Raw genomic sequence first — 13,181 nt, 5'->3', positions numbered from 1 at the left:
TTTTTTTTTTTAAGATTTTATTTATTTATTAGACAGAGAGAGAAATCACAAGCAGGCAGAGAGGCAGGCAGAGAGAGAGAAGGGGGAAGCAGGCTCCGTGCTGAGCAGAGAGCCCGATGTGGGACTCGATCCCAGGACTCTGAGATCATGACCTGAGCCGAAGGCAGCGGCTTAACCCACTAAGCCACCCAGGCGCCCTGTGTGTCTGTTTTTATGCCAGTACCATGCTGTCTTGGTGATCACGGCTTTGTGGTAAAGCTTCAAGTCAGGTAACGTGATGCCCCCAGTTTTATTTTTGTTTTTCAACATTTCCTTAGTGATTCGGGGTCTCCTCTGATTCCATACAAATTTTTGGATTATTTGCTCCAGCTCTTTGAAAAATACTGGTGGAATTTTGATCGGAATGGCATTAAAAGTATAGATTGCTCTAGGCAGTATACATATTTTAACAATGTTTATTCTTCTGATCCAAGAGCATAGAATAGTCTTGCATCTTTTTATGTCTTCTTCAGTTTCTTTCATGAGTGTTCTGTAGTTCCTCAAGTATAGTTCCTTTACCTCTTTGGTTAGATTTATTCCCAGGTATCTTATGGATCTTGGTGCTATAGTAAATAGAATCGATTCTCTAATTTTTCTTTCTGCATTTTCATTGTTAGTGTATAAGAAAGCCACAGATTTCTGTACATTGACTTTGTATCCTGCCACGTTGCTGAATTGCTGTATGAGTTCTAGTAGTTTGGGGCTGGAGTCTTTTGAGTTTTCCCATTTAAAGAATCATGTCATCTGCGAAGAGAGAGAGTTTGACTTCTTCATTGCCAATTTGGATACAATTTATTTATCTTTGTTGTCTTATTGCTGTTGCTAGGACTTCTAATACTATGTTGAACAAGAGTGGTGAGAGTGGGCATCCTTGTAGTGTTCCTGATCTCAACGGCAAGGGTGAAAGCTTTTTCCCATTAAGGATGATATTTGCTGTGGGTCTTTCATAGATAGATTTGATGAAGTTCAGGAATGTTCCCTCTATCCCTATACTTTGAAGCATTTTAATCAGGAACAGATGCTGGATTTTGTCATATGCTTTTTTCTGCATCAATTGAGAGGACCATGTGGCTCTTCTCTCTTCTCTTATTAATCTGTTCTATCACATTGACAGATTTGTGATTGTTGAACTATCCTTGTAGCCCAGGGACGAATCTCACCGGGTCCTGGTGGATAATCTTTTTAATGTGCTGGTGGGTCCTGTTTGCTAGGATCTTGTTGAGAATCTTAGCATCCAAATTCATCAGTGATATTGGTCTGAAATTCTCCTTTTTGGTAGGGTCTTTGCCTGGTTTGGGGATCAGGGTAATGCTGGCTTCATAGAAAGAGTCTGGAAGTTTTCCTTCTGCTTCAATTTTTTGAAACAGCTTCAGGAGAATAGGTGTTATTTCTTCTTTGAAAGTTTGGTAGAATTCCCCAGGGAACCTGTCAGGTCCTGGGCTTTTGTATTTTTGGAGGTTTTTGATCACTGCTTCAATCTCGTTACCAGATATTGGTCTATTCAGGTTGTTGATTTCTTCATGGTTCAATTTTGGGCATTTATAGTTTTCCAGGAATGCATCCATTTTATCAAGGTTGCTAAGCTTATTCGCATATAACTGTTGATAATAACTTCTGATGATTGTTTCTACTTCCTTGGTGTTAGTTGTGATCTCTCCCTTTTCATTCATAATTTTATGAATTTGGGATTTCTCTCTTTTCTTTTGGATTAGTGTGGCCAATGGCTTATCGATCTTATTGATTCTTTTACAAAACCAATTTCTAGTTTCATTGATATGTTCTACTGTATCTTTGGTTTCTACCTCATTGATCTCAGCTCTAATCCTGATGATTTCCCTTCTTATGTGTGGAGTTGGTTTGATTTGTTGTTGATTCTCCAGTTCTTTAAGGTGTAGAGACAGCTGGTGTGTTCTGGATTTTTCAATTTTTTTGAGGGAGGTTGGATGGCTATGTATTTCCCCCTTAGGACCGCCTTTGCTGTATCCCATAGGTTTTGGACCGAAGTGTCTTCATTCTCATTTGTTTCCATGAATTGTTCCAGTTCTTCTTTGACCTCCTGGTTGATCCAAGCATTCTTAAGCAAGGTGGCCTTTAGCTTGCAGGTGTTTGAGTGCCTTCTGAACTTTTCCTTGTGATTAAGCTCCAGTTTTGAAGCACTGTGATCTGAGAATATGCAGGGAATGATCTCAGTATTTTGGTATCAGTTGAGTCCTGATTTGTGACCCAGTATGTGGTCTATTCTTGAGAAGGTTCCATGTGCACTTGAGAAGAATAAGTATTCTGTGGTTTTAGGGTGGAATGTTCTGTATCTATCTATGAGGTCCATCTGGTCCAATGTGTCATTCAATGCTCTTGTTTCTTTATTGATTTTCTGCTTCGATGATCTGTCTATTTCTGAGAGGCATGTTAAGATCTCCTACTATTAATGTATTCATATCAATATGACTCTTTATCTTGATTCATAGTTTTCTTATGTAATTGGCTGCTCCCATATTAGGGGCATAGATATTTACAATTGTTAGATCATCTTGGTGGATTGTCCCTTTATGAATTATGTAGTGACCTTCTGTATCTCTGACTACAGTCTTTAGTTTAAAATCTAATTTTTATGATATGAGAATCACTATCCTGGCCTCCTTTTGAGGCCCATTGTCATGAAAGATGCTTCTCCATCCCTTCACTTTAAGTCTGGGTGTATCTTTAGGATCAAAATGGGTCTCTTGTAGACAACATATGGATGGGTCCTGTCACAGTCAGTGGTGACTCTTAGTAGTTTAGCAATGCCTGGTTTGAACAACATCATTTAAATTGGAGTGTAATCTATAAGGGTGTTAAGGAAAGAGAGTGCAGTAAACTGCCAAGGTCGTGGTAGGTTAAGTCTTGGTTTGTTATATCTTCTGTTTTATAGGTGCCACATGGACTACCAATTTTTAAGAAATTGTCCTTTTGAATAATAATAAAAATAATAATAATAATAATAATTAAGTCTTCACCTTTACTATTTCACTGAATATTTTGTTCTTGCCAGTAATATGAAATGGTGAGGAAACATCTCTAAATATCCAGGAAAGTGTAGTGACATAACTATGTGGTAACTAATTGGAGGCAAAAGTAATGATTCATGAGGTCACCAATTCCTCTGGTGTATAACTATGTATTCTTCATATGGGAACAACATTCAGGTTTCTGCAGCAATGTTTAAATGTAGAGAACTGTATGTGGGTCATCAAATAATAGCTGTTTTATTCCAACATGAAATCTTTTCCCACTCTCTGCTTTCCACCTTCCCCCCACAGTATATTGGATGCAGTTATGAAACATGGAATGGATTTGTATATGTTTTATATAGCTATTTCAATATAGAATTGCACACAGGAAGTGTTGAACTTGTTAGCTACTGTTTGAACAATCATGTTCAGTGATTGCACAAGAAAACACCTTTGTGGGAAGATTGGCTTGAGTTTTTTGCTTTGATACCTCTGAGCTAATCATAAAGCCTTTGAAGAAAAGATCAGGCTATGGAAAGGCTTGTTGTAAATGTGGGATCACCTCAGACTGTCTGGGTAGCCATGCATTGAAGACAACATCACCACACAGAGAATATGACAGAGGCAGTGTGCAAGTGCTTGGGCTTTGGACTCAGACCAACCTGGTTTTGAATCCATGATTTTCCATGTATTAGCAGTTTTTTAAAATGCAAATGTATTTTTTTGTGTGTGTGTGTTTTCTTTTTTTTTTTTTTTAAATTTTTATTTTTTATAAACATATATTTTTATCCCCAGGGGTACAGGTCTGTGAATCACCAGGTTTACCCCCTCCCCCCAGCAACCCTCAGTTTGTTTTGTGAGATTAAGAGTCACTTATGGTTTGTCTCCCTCCCAATCCCATCTTGTTTCATTGATTCTTCTCCTACCCACTTAAGCCTCCATGTTGCATCACCACTTCCTCATATCAGGGAGATCATATGATAGTTGTCTTTCTCTGCTTGACTTATTTCGCTAAGCATGATACGCTCTAGTTCCATCCATGTTGTCGCAAATGGCAAGATTTCATTTCTTTTGATGGCTGCATAGTATTCCATTGTGTATATATACCACATCTTCTGGATCCATTCATCTGTGGGTGGACATCTAGGTTCTTTCCATAGTTTGGCTATTGTGGACATTGCTGCTATAAACATTCGGGTGCATGTGCCCCTTTGGATCACTACATTTGTATCTTTAGGGTAAATACCCAATAGTGCAATTGCTGGGTCATAGGGCAGTTCTATTTTCAACATTCTGAGGAACCTCCATGCTGTTTTCCAGATTGGCTGCACCAGCTTGCATTCCCACCAACAGTGTAGGAGGGTTCCCCTTTCTCCACATCCTCGCCAGCATCTGTCATTTCCTGACTTGTTGATTTTAGCCATTCTGACTGGTGTGAGGTGATATCTCATTGTGGTTTTGATTTGTATTTCCCTGATGCCGAGTGATATGGAGCACTTTTTCATGTGTCTGTTGGCCATCTGGATGTCTTCTTTGCAGAAATGTCTGTTCATGTCCTCTGCCCATTTCTTCATTGGATTATTTGTTCTTTGGGTGTTGAGTTTGCTAAGTTATTTATAGATTCTGGACACTAGTCCTTTATCTGATATGTCGTTTGCAAATATCTTCTCCCATTCTGTCAGTTGTCTTTTGATATTGTTAACTGTTTCCTTTGCTGTGCAAAAGCTTTTGATCTTGATGAAATCCCAATAGTTCATTTTTTCCCTTGCTTCCCTTGCCTTTTGCATTGTTCCTAGGAAGATGTTGCTGCGGCAGAGGTCGAAGAGGTTGCTGCCTGTGTTCTCCTCAAGGATTTTGATGGATTCCTTTCGCACATTGAGGTCCTTCATCCATTTTGAGTCTATTTTTGTGTGTGGTGTAAGGAAATGGTCCAATTTCATTTTTCTACATGTGGCTGTCCAATTTTCCCAGCACCATTTATTGAAGAGGCTGTCTTTTTTCCATTGGACATTCTTTCCTGCTTTGTCGAAGATGAGTTGACCATAGATTTGAGGGTCTATTTCTGGGCTCTCTATTCTGTTCCATTGATCTATGTGTCTGTTTTTGTGCCAGTACCATGCTGTCTTGATGATGACAGCTTTGTAATAGAGCTTGAAGTCCGGAATTGTGATGCCACCAACGTTGGCTTTCTTTTTCAATATCCCTTTGGCTATTCGAGGTCTTTTCTGGTTCCATATAAATTTTAGAATTATTTGTTCCATTTCTTTGAAAAAGATGGATGGTACTTTGATAGGAATTGCATTAAATGTGTAGATTGCTTTAGGTAGCATAGACATTTTCACAATATTTATTCTTCCAATCCAGGAGCATGGAACATTTTTCCATTTCTTTGTGTCTTCCTCAATTTCTTTCATGAGTACTTTATAGTTTTCTGAGTATAGATTCTGTGCCTCTTTGGTTAGGTTTATTCCTAGGTATCTTATGGTTTGGGGTGCAATTGTAAATGGGATGGACTCCTTAATTTCTCTTTCTTCTGTCTTGCTGTTGGTGTAGAGAAATGCAACTGATTTCTGTGCATTGATTTTATATACTGACACTTTACTGAATTCCTGTATAAGTTCTAGCAGTTTTGGAGTGGAGTCTTTTGGGTTTTCCACATATAGTATCATCATCATCTGATAATTTGACTTCTTCTTTGCCGATTTGGATGCCTTTAATTTCCTTTTGTTGTCTGATTGCTGAGGCTAGGACCTCTAGTACTATGTTGAATAGCAGTGGTGATAATGGACATCCCTGCTGTGTTCCTGACCTTAGCGGAAAAGCTTTCAGTTTTTCTCCCTTGAGAATGATATTTGGGGTGGGTTTTTCATAGATGGCTTTGATGATTTTGAGGTATGTGCCCTCTATCCCTACACTTTGAAAAGTTTTGATCAGGAAGGGATGCTGTACTTTGTCAAATGCTTTTACACAACCTAACCCTACACCTAAAGGAGCTGGAGAAAGAACAAGAAAGAAACCCTAAGCCCAGCACGAGAAGAGAAATCATAAAGAAGGGAGAAGAAATCAATGAAATAGAAACCAAAAAAAAAACAATAGAACAAATCAATGAAACTAGGACCTGGTTCTTTGAAGGAATTAATAAAATTGATAAACCCCTGGCCTGACTTATCAAAAAGAAAAGAGAAAGGACCCAAATAAATAAAATCATGAATGAAAAAGGAGAGATCACAACTAATACCAAAGAAATACACACTATTATAAGAACATGCTATGAGCAACTCTACGCCAATAAATTTGACAATCTGGAAGAAATGGATGCGTTCCTAGAAACATATAAACTACCACAACTGAACCAGGAAGAAATAGAAAGCCTGAACAGACCCATAACCAGTAAGGAGATTGAAACAGTCATTAAAAATCTCCAAACAAACAAAAGCCCAGGGTCAGATGGCTTCCCGGGGGAATTCTACCAAACATTTAAAGAAGAACTAATTCCTATTCTCCTGAAACTATTCCAAAAAATAGAAATGGAAGGAAAACTTCCAAATTCATTTTATGAGGCTAGCATCTCCTTGATCCCAAAACCAGATAAGGATCCCATCAAACAAGAGAGCTATAGACCAATATCCTTGATGAACACAGATGCGACAATACTCAACAAAATACTAGCCAATAGGATTCAACAGTACATTAAAAGGATTATTCACCACGACCAAGTGGGATTTATTCCAGGGCTGCAAGGTTGGTTCAACATCCGCAAATCAGTCAATGTGATACAACACATCAATAAAAGAAAGAACAAGAACCATATGATACTCTCAATAGATGCTGAAAAAGCATGTATTAGCAGTTTTATCTTTGGACAGGTTACTTAGTTTTTCTTTGTCTTCTACCTCATTTAAAATGAGGCTAAAAAGAGTCTATTCCACAAAGGGTTATTGGGATAATTAAGTTGAGTTACATGGACAATTGAGGAAACACATGTTCCCATTCTCATGGGCTTAACATAGGGACAGGCAGCTTTTTATAGAGATAGGAAAGAAAAGTGCATTCCAAAGGAAAAGGCTTTATAATACAGGTCTGGGAGAAGATTCTTGCAGAGCAGTAATGCAGTGAAGCCCAGAAACCATATGTAGAGTTAGTTATATCTCTACATTATCTTGGTACTGTAGATAGCAGTCTGTTCAAAGTTCCTTTAATGAAAACCACAGGAAGCTTCTAGCGATCTGGTTATTCCTTGTCTTGTATGCCAGATAAGAAGACTATCCAATCACATTTAATGTGGTGTGGTTTATTGGCAGGCTTTGTTGCACTGCATCTTATCTAGTTAGATGTTGAGTTTACTCGATACATCACTTGAATACAAGGCCTATAAGTAGATCCTACCCTGTCGCCAGCCACTGTTATGCTTTTCCAAGGTACTGAAAACGTTTTTCCACACTACCTGAACTTCCTGTTAAAATTTCTATGCATAACAATAGGGGATCTAATGAAAATGCCTCTAAAACCCTGGTGTAGAAGAAAAATATATGCTATTGAGACAGATATATCCTAAGATCACTATTTTATAAAAGGCCAGATATATAATGAACTTTTTCCTTAATGGTATTTTTTGGTGTATCCCAGAAAAGGCTCCTCAGTTGGCTCATTACAAAAGCTTTTGATTGTTGTCTTCAAGGGGGCCAATAGCTGTCCAGGGTCCAAAGAGCTGAAGTACAGGTAACTGGCCAACCACATTGTGTCTGAGTGCAGATAGTCCACCACCAAGAACAGTAGCTGCACATAAGCTGTACTCATAAAGATCTGAGCATCAGAAACTAAAGCTATTTTTAGTCACCTAAAGTTTTCATAATAAGAACTGTAGCCCAGTATCATTTTTTTAAAGAGATTTTATTTATGTATTTGGCAGAGAGAGGGAGAGCACAAAGGAAGGAGTGGAAGGCAGAGGAAAAGGGAGAAGCAGACTCTCTGCTGAGCAGAGATCCTGATTTGGGCTCTATCCCAGGATCTGGGATCATGACCTGAATGGAAGGCAGACGCTTAACCAACTGAACCACCCAGGTGCCCCCCAGTAAAGTTTTATCTATTTCATTTTTTGAACTTGTGATGGTCTGTTGATTTTTAAAAATATCTTTTTTTACACGAACTAAGTATTATCAAATTTAATGTATCTGTAGTACAATTTGCTCAAAAGGAAATAATGAGTTTGTCCCATAATTGATTTGTGAAATAATAAGTTAATAATTGAACAGTTCTGAGACCTCTCTAGTTTAGCTTTTTGAAGGATCTGAAAGTTGTAAACTATTTACATAATAAATGTACTTACCTTTTTAAATCTCATTCTCCACAAGGTGGGAAATTTCATAGATATATTACATATAATATGGCTAGGGATTTAGTGCAAGGAAGACATAGGAATTTCTATTAGGACAGATATGTAAAAATTTTTAAGTACATAAAAATTGTGCATTTCCTTATATTTTTCATGTAAATTTTTAATTTAAGTTTATATGATGTAATTGGTATTTTATGGTGATTTTTAAAAGAATTAACAAAAACACTGGAAAATCAGAGGGAGAGATAAAGCATGAGACGCTGTGGACTCTGAGAAACATATTGAGGGTTTTGGAAGGGAGATGGTGGGCGGTTGGGTGAGCCTGGTGGTGGGTATTAAGGAGGGCATGGCACGTATTGCATAGAGCACTGGGTGTGGTGCATAAACAATCAATCTTGGAGCACTGAAAAAACAAAATTAACTAAAAAAGAGAAGAATTGACAAAAACATTTTTAAAATCTAGCTTTAATAATTAATAAAATAAATATTGGCAGATATAACCCATATAAAGGCTGTTTTTTATTCTCCTTACTTTTTTAAAAGAATCCAGAGAAAAGCCAAGCTTTCCTCCAACCAGGTTTATTGAACATAACAAAATTCTGTGTACAAAGTGATCTGGATCTTCTGCTTCAAAACATGATCCTTTCTTACTAATAAATAAACCCTTATTTTACACCTCAAGGAACTAGAAAAAGGAAAAACTGAACCCAAAGTTAGTAGAGGGAAGGAAAATAACAGATAAGAGCATAAATAAATGAAATAGACAATAGAAAAACAATAGAGGGGCGCCTAGGTGCCTTAGTCATTTAAACTTCCTATTCGATGTTTTGGTTCAGGTCAAAATCTCATGGTTGTGAGATTTAGCTCTGTATCACATTTGCAGCCTGCTTAAGATTCTCTTTCTCTGCTCCTCTGCCACTCACTCTCTGTCTAAAAATGTAAATAAAATAGAGTAGTATATAAAAAGAAAAACAATAGAAAAGATCACTAAAACTAAGAGCTGAATTTTTGAAAAGATAAACAAAATTGACAAATATTTAGCTAGACTTAGAAAAAAGAAGACTCATATAAAATCATCAACAAAAGATGAGACTATAAAATTAGTATTGCAGAAATCCAAAGGATTTTATGAATAATTATATGTCAACAAATTGTATAATCTAGAAATTGAAAAATTCCTAGAAACCTAAAACCTACCAAGACTGAATCATAAAGAAAAAGAAAACCTGAACAGGTCAATAATGAATAAAGTGATTGAATCAGTAATCAAAATTCTATCCCTGAAACTAATAATGAAGTATATATTAACTAAGTTTAATTTAAATAAAGAATTTTTTAAAGATTTTATTTATTTATTTGACAGACAGAGACTACAAGTAGGCAGAGAGGCAGGCAGAGAGAGAGGAGGAAGCAGGCTTTCCGAGGAGCAGGGAGCCCAATGCGGGGCTCAATCCCAGTATGCTGAGATCATGAACTGAGCCAAAGGCAGAGGCTTTGACCCACTAAGCCACCCAGGCGCCCCTTAAATAAAGAATTTTAAAAAATCTCCCAACCAAATTGAGCCTGGGTGGCTCAGTCATTAAGCGTCTGCCTTTGGCTCGGGTCATGGTCCCAGGGTCCTGGGATCGAGCCCCACACTGGGGCTCCCTGCTCAGAGGGAAGCCTGCTTCTCTCCCTCTCCCACTCCCCCTGCTTGTGTTTCCTCTCTCGCTGTGTCTCTCTGTCAAATAAATAAATAAAATATTTTTTAAAAATCTCCCAACCAAGAAAAACCCAGAACCAGCTTGCTTTACAGATAACTCTACAAAACAATTAGAGAAAAATTAATGCCAATCTTTCTCAAATTCTTCCAAAAAATTGAAGAAATATAGAATTATTTTACAAGGTCAACATTACCCTGATATTGAAGATATGGAAGGACACTACAGTAAAAGAAAATTACAGGCCAATATTTGTGATAAGCCTAGATGCAAAAATCCTCAACAAAATAGTCGCAAATCAAATTCAACAGCACTTTAAAAGTATAATACAACATGATAAAGTAGGATTTATCTCCCCATGTCCTCCATGCTATTTGTTATGTTCCACAAATAAGTGAAACCATCTGATAAACTCTCTCTGCTTGACTTATTTCACTCAGATAGAGATAGAGAGGAGAAGGGAGTTGGGGGAAATTGGAAGGGGAGGTGAACCATGAGAGACTATGGACTCTGAAAAACAATCTGAGGGTTTTGAAGGGGCGGGGGGTGGGAGGTCGGGGTACCAGGTGGTGGGTATTATAGAGGGCACGGATTGCATGGAGCACTGGGTGTGGTGCAAAAATAATGAGTACTGTTATGCTGAAAATAAAAAAATAAATTTAAAAATAAATTAAGTAGGATTTATCCCTGTAATGCAAGCATGGGTCAAAATATACAAAAATCAATATGTGATATACCGTATTAACAAAATGAAGGAATAAAAACCACAATCATCTCAGTAAATGCAGAAAAAGACAAAATTAAAATATTTTCAAGATAAAAATTCTCAGCAAATTAGGTATAGAAGGATTGAACCTCAACATAATAAAGCCACATCTGACACATCCCCAGCTAATATCATACTCAACAGTGAAAAGCTAAGTATTTTTCATCTAAGACAAAGAACAAGACAAGGTTACCCACTCTTATTATTGTACTGGAGCCTCCAGCTAATGCACCAGGAGAAGGAAATAGAGTATATAAATTGGGAATGAAGACATAAAACTGTCTTTGTTTGCAGTTAACATGATATTCTTTGTAGGAAATCTGAAAGAGTCAATAAATTCCTGCAATTTATAAGTGATTATAGCAAGGCTATAGGATAACGTTAATATACAAAAGTGAATTCCTTTCTTATATACCAGAAATAAAGAAGTGAAATTTGAAATTAAAAATTAAAAAAATTAAAATAGCAGAGCCATTTGGGATGACAAGCCAGTTTCTTGCTTTATGATCCAGGAGTCACCCTCCATGGTATTTACCCAAAATTAATGCTACACAAAAAGCTGCACAAAAATATTTCTAGAAACTTTATTCATAAAGCCAAGACTTGAAAGCAACCATGATGTCCTTCAGTAGATGAATGGATAAATAAACTGTAATGTACCTGGACAAGGGAATATTATTCAGAGCTAAAAAGTAATGAGCTATCCAGATATGAAAAGAAATAGAGAAAACTTAAATGCCTATTATTAAGTGAATGAAAGCACTCTGAGAAGATAACTTACTGGGTAATTCCAACTATATGATCTTCTGGAAAAGGCAAAACTATTAAAAGATCAATGGCTGTCTGGGGCTAGGCAGAAGGGGAAAATACATGGGCAGAGCACAAAAAATTTTTAGGGTTGTAAAACTATTCTGTATGATATTATACTGGCAGATACATGTTGTACATTTGTCCAGAAACAGTGTACAACACTAAGACTAAACCCTAATGTAAACTGTGGACTCTGGGTGATAATGTACCAGTGTAGGTTTATCAGTTGTAACAAATGTAGCACTCTTTTGGGGAATGTTGATAATGTGGGAAGCTATGCATATGTGGGGCCCAGGCCATATGGAAAATTACTGTACTTTCTGCTTAGTTTTGCTGTGAACCTGGAACTTCTCTATAAAATATAGCCTATTTAGAAAAGAAAGTTCAACTTATATGATTTTAATACTAATAGAATTTCAGGCATCATTAGGGGGAGTCTTTTAAAACAATGCATTTTTGTGAGGAAGTGAATTGGTGTCATTATAGGTCTTCTTTTTCTTAGAAACAAACCAAGTAGAAATCTGAATTTTAAGAAGAGAAATCAAGTTGATTTCTGATTTTTTTGGCCAAGATCCCTCATATCCTTTTGGACCTGGAGAGTGGAGTGGAGTTTCCCTCAGCCAGAAAGCACCCTTCTACAACTTCCTTTCTCAAAATCCACATGCTGTGCAAGATATCCCCACTTCACTATAGGCACTAACAAGCCAAGGATTTGGATGAGAATTTGGCCAAATTATAGTCTTGTTTTATGGAAAAAAAGGTTAATGGATTAAAAATTAAGTCAGAGGCACCTGGGTGGCTCAGTGGGTTAAAGCCTCTGCCTTCGGCTCAGGTCATGATCCCAGGGTCCTGGGATCGAGGCCCACATCGGGCTCTCTGCTCAGCGGGGAGCCTGCTTCCCTTCCTCTCTCTCTGCCTGCCTCTCTGCCTACTTGTGATCTCTGTCTGTCAAATAAATAAATAAATTAATTAATTAAAAATTAAGTCAGGATTAAAGAGTGGGATGGAATACTGTAATGTATACATATCTTTTAAAAAATATATGTATTTTTCCAAAATTTAGAAAGGGGTCAATTCAGGTGTCTGCATATCACTTTGGCAACTGGCCAGTAGAGTGAAAGAATAAACTATGAGTAAAGAGTGAGCAACATGAGTGCTCTTAGAATTATCTGTTCCAGCATCTTCAGGTCCTAGGCTGATCTCCAAGGCTTATAATTTAATTGTAATGGAAAACTGTCAGAAATTCAGTTAGAAACACAAAACCAAAACCTAGGCTCTGTCTTAAACAAATGGTTTTGACCCTTTACCACACAGCTTCTATGATTAGCCCTTTAAAACAATTCTTTGTTTCCATATTTGTAAAATAAGAGTTTAACAGCTTATACATGTCTACTTCATATTGTATAGACTTAAAGAAAAAAAAATAAGAATGAAATTCTGGAATTCTGCAGCCCTGTTGATTCTTCATTTCTAAGGCCACGTGAACAGCATGAGGTAAAACAAACAAAAACTGACGATCCTTTTCCTATCTAAAAGGTTGTTTA

At 37.1% G+C, this 13,181-nt stretch overlaps 1 protein-coding gene across 1 annotated transcript in view; it reads right to left on the bottom strand.

Moving 5' to 3' along the window:
* LOC309856828 (T-complex protein 11-like X-linked protein 2) overlaps positions 1-13,181 on the bottom strand; it is a 78,312-nt gene that overhangs the window by 37,766 nt on the left and 27,365 nt on the right. The window lies entirely within an intron of this gene.

The sequence above is a fragment of the Mustela nivalis genome (genome assembly GCF_964662115.1).
Source record: "Mustela nivalis genome assembly, chromosome: X".
NCBI lineage: Eukaryota > Metazoa > Chordata > Mammalia > Carnivora > Mustelidae > Mustela > Mustela nivalis.
This window is presented reverse-complemented; position numbering and strand designations above follow the sequence as displayed.